Genomic DNA, 4076 nt, shown 5'->3' on the forward strand with positions numbered 1-4076 from the left:
TGATTAATCTAGCTAACCGTTACAAGTAGGTGTTTGATTATTGGCATGATAATTAACGAAATGAAAGTACGCTGATGAACACATTGCACATGTGGCCAGTCTTGCATGCCAGGCAGCCCCGGAACCGTGCATGTGATGTGAGCCCTCTGCTCCGAGCTAGCTAGCAGGTCGCCCCCTTGCAATGATTCCACCGTTAGGGCTACTGACAGTTAGTCGTCGTGGACCCACCACTGACTAATCATTAAGCTACTAAGTACATACTGATTATTAATCAGCATCGATCTAGTAGAGCGTGTAAATTTAGGATTTACTGGTTCAGTACTTTTCTGCAGTTGCACTTGTTTTATTCACTGTCTAAGCGGGTCATGTTTTGAAGCAATTACTTGGGCATGCAATGCAGGTGGTTCTGGATAACGGCCTCGTCTGGACGACCTTGCCGTCACCTTCACTTCCCCGTCCCTCGGTCGAGTAGAAGGTAAAACCATGGGTTGTCGGCCATCGCGCCGTTTTTTGATGTGGATGGCCTTCGTGCCTCCCATTGTTGATGTGTCGGCCTTTGTGCCGTGAATGTGGGTGTTGGCCATCGAGCCGATTTTTTTTGCAGGTTTTGGAAACCTCCCCGTACAGGGGAGGTTCTGCCGAAATTTTTAACTTATACCCTTTTTTTTTGCAGAGCAAAGGACGTCAAAGGAGCTTCAGAGTAGTCGATTGTCCTCGTCGGCGCTGCGACTCTCCACTGCCCCGACTCGCCACTGCCCCGCTACCCTGTCTCCACCGCCACCTTAGGTATAAACAACCTCTACTCCTATATCTTTGTCGTAGACTGCGTAAACCAGTTAGGCGTCTCCCGTCCGAAAGAGATACGGTTGGAGGCATGCAGATCACTGTGTGTATCTGGCCGTATCTGTTTCGGATTATCCACGTTTTTTGGACAGCCCGCGTATGCGTAGATGAGGTCAGTTTCCATGCTCCGCTCCGAGCCAGAATTTCGGCAGCACCTCCCCATTGTTCTCCGAATACACAAACTTCTTTGCAGGACGTGTATTGGGAGAACATCGGAGAGGTGCTACCGAAATTCTGTCTCGGATAGGAGCGGAGCATGGAAACTGACCTCATCTACGCATACGCGGGTGGGATTAGGATCTATCCTCACCTATTAGACAGTAGGAACACCGGCTAGGTGCAGTTGATTGTTACGTTACTCGGTGATGTATTTGTCAAAGGATGGAGGACCGTCAGTGGATGTACACGGGGCGAAGAAGTCGAAACGATTACGACGTGGATTGGGTGAAGAGGACAGATGACTTCTTGAAACATGCATTTGGCGAGGGTGTAGCTAAAGGGCATTCTCTAGTTTGGTGTCCGTGCAGCCACTGTGACAACAGGAGAAGGGTGGACAAGCAGACCATGGGTAAACATCTTGTGTACCATGGTTATACGCCGGGCTACCACCGGTGGATCTACCATGGTGAAGCCGATCGTATCAGAGAGGAGGTGGTGAGACCACGTCTCGAGCCTTTTGATGATGATGCTGGGGTAGCAGACATGATAGATGACGCTCACCAAGCTCAGTTCGCTGAAGGACGTGACAAGGAGGAGATGGAGGCAAACGTAGAAGCCTTCTACAAAATGTTGGACTCGGCGTCTAAACCCCTTCACGAGCATACAAATATTTCTCAGCTGGATGCCATTGGGCGTGTGATGGGGCTGAAGGCCGAGTTAAACCTGAGTCGAGAAGGCTTCGATAAGATGTTGACTGTGTTTGGCACCATGCTACCGAAGAACCACATTCTGCCCCCCTAACTTGTACGAGTCAGAAAAACTCCTTCGTGCGCTCAAGATGCCATATGATAAGATACATTGTTGTCCAAAAGGGTGTGTCCTATTTTGGAAAGAACACGAGCATGCAAAGTACTGTCCGAAGTGTGGATCCTCTAGATACCTAGAGGTAGTATCTGGTGATGGCCAAAAGGTGTAGCTTACGATCCCCACGAGAGTCTTACGTCACCTTCCTTTCATAGCGAGGATCCAACGACTTTTCATGACCGAGGAAACTGCGAAACAGATGACATGGCACAAGAATGGCAAGCGGTACAATCTAGACAAGATGGTTCATCCATCCGATGCTGAAGCATGGTAGTACTTTAATGATCGACATCCTGAGAAAGCAGCTGAGGCTCGGAATGTACGTGTCGCCTTCGCAACAGATGGATTCAATCCTTATGGATTGATGTCTTCCCCATACACATGTTGGCCTGTGTTCACTATCCCTCTCAACCTCCCCCCTGGCATCGCCTTCCAACGACAGAACGTATTTTTGTCGTTGATAATTCCTGGACACCCAGGAAGTAATATGGGAGTATTCATGGAGCCTGTGATTGACGAATTGATAAAAGCTTGGGGAGGGGTATGGACATACGACCGAGCTACAAGGTCAAGCTTCAAAATGTACGTTTGGTATCACTACTCTCTGCATGATTTCCTGGCGTATGGGTTATTCTGCGCCTGGTGTGTTCACGGGAAGTTCCCGTGCCCAGTATGCAAGAAAGCTGTGAGGTTTATTTGGTTGAAAAAGGGTGGCAAGTATTCGTCGTTCGACAAGCATCGTCAATTCCTCCCTTCTGAACATCCATTCAGACAAGACATCAAGAACTTTACAAAAGGTGTTGCAGTGACAGACCCTAAACCCCACATTAGGAGTGGTGCCGAGGTTCATGCTCAGATAGATGCTCTCGTGCCCAACGAAGGAGGTGGTTTTGTGGGTTATGGTGAGGAACATATGTGGACTCATAAGTCCGGCTTGACCAGGCTACCCTATTTCGATGACCTTCTTCTACCACATAACATTGATGTAATGCACACCGAAAAGAATATCGCCGAGGCACTTTGGGCAACTCTCATGAATACAGAGAAATCTAAGGACAATGTTAAGGCTAGAGTGGACCTGGCGACGTTGTGCGATAGGAAAAAACAAGAGATGCAACCTCCTAGTGGTCGAAACAAGAAGTGGAAAAAGCCTAAGGTGGATTTCGTCTTGAAAATAGATGCCAGGAGGGAAGTACTTCAATGGATCAAGAACTTGATGTTCCCAGATGGCTATGCCGCTAATCTGAGCAGGGGAGTGAACTTAGGCACTTTGCGAGTCAACGGGATGAAGAGTCATGACTACCATATATGGATTGAGCGGCTTCTCCCTGCAATGGTCCGAGGCTACGTCCCTGAGCATGTCTGGAAAGTGTTGGCAGAGTTGAGCTATTTCTTTCGCCTGCTGTGTGCTAAGGAGATATCTCGGAACATCGCTATGGAATTGGAAAAGGTGGCACCTGTGTTGGTCTGTAAGCTGGAGAAGATCTTCCCACCCGGCTTTTTCTTGCCGATGCAGCATCTGATCGTGCACCTTCCCACTGAAGTACGTTTGGGGGGGCCTGTGCAGTTTCGTTGGTGCTTTCCAGTCGAGAGAGGACTAAAGACTGTTCGCAAGAAATGTACAAATAAAGCCAGAATTGAGGCTTCCGTTGCAGAGGCATACCTGCGGGAGGAGGTGGCAAACTTCACAACGCTGTACTACAAGCCGAACCTTCCTAGCAATCAAAATCCACTCCCTCGTTACAATGCTGATGAAAATGAATCGATCCTCGGCCTTTTCCAAGGACAACTCGGTAGCACAAGTGGATCGACCGTTATGATCTTGACAAAATAAAGAGTGGCGCAGTATCATGTTATACGTGTTGAATAACCTTACTGAGGTGCAACCTTTCATCAAGTAAGTTCTCAATGATCTTGTTTCAATACGCTGTTACTATTCAACGTCCAACCCTATTGATTCTCGCTCCAACAGGGAATTTGTTCATGAATCCTGGCATGAACCTAGGGATCCTACCCCTGCAGGAACAAGACACCCTTCTATCGCGGGGCGCGGGAGCGGATAGGCCTGATTTCATTTCTTGGTTTAAACGAAAGGTAATGTCCAATTTAGCTTGTACATTCGATATTCGAATATAACGATCTATCATGTTTGAGCTTGCAGGCCCAGACCGATTCGTCCATGAGTGATGAGTTGAAACAAGTTGCGAACG

At 48.2% G+C, this 4076-nt stretch overlaps 1 long non-coding RNA gene across 1 annotated transcript; it reads left to right on the forward strand.

The window, feature by feature from the left end:
• The first annotated feature begins 306 nt into the window (after positions 1-306).
• On the forward strand, positions 307-1787 carry LOC136547220 (uncharacterized). Its single transcript, XR_010781511.1, has 3 exons — positions 307-475; positions 674-786; positions 1224-1787. It is a non-coding gene; the product is annotated as an uncharacterized lncRNA (long non-coding RNA).
• The last annotated feature ends 2289 nt before the right edge of the window (positions 1788-4076 follow it).

This window comes from Miscanthus floridulus, chromosome 3 (genome assembly GCF_019320115.1).
Source record: "Miscanthus floridulus cultivar M001 chromosome 3, ASM1932011v1, whole genome shotgun sequence".
NCBI lineage: Eukaryota > Viridiplantae > Streptophyta > Magnoliopsida > Poales > Poaceae > Miscanthus > Miscanthus floridulus.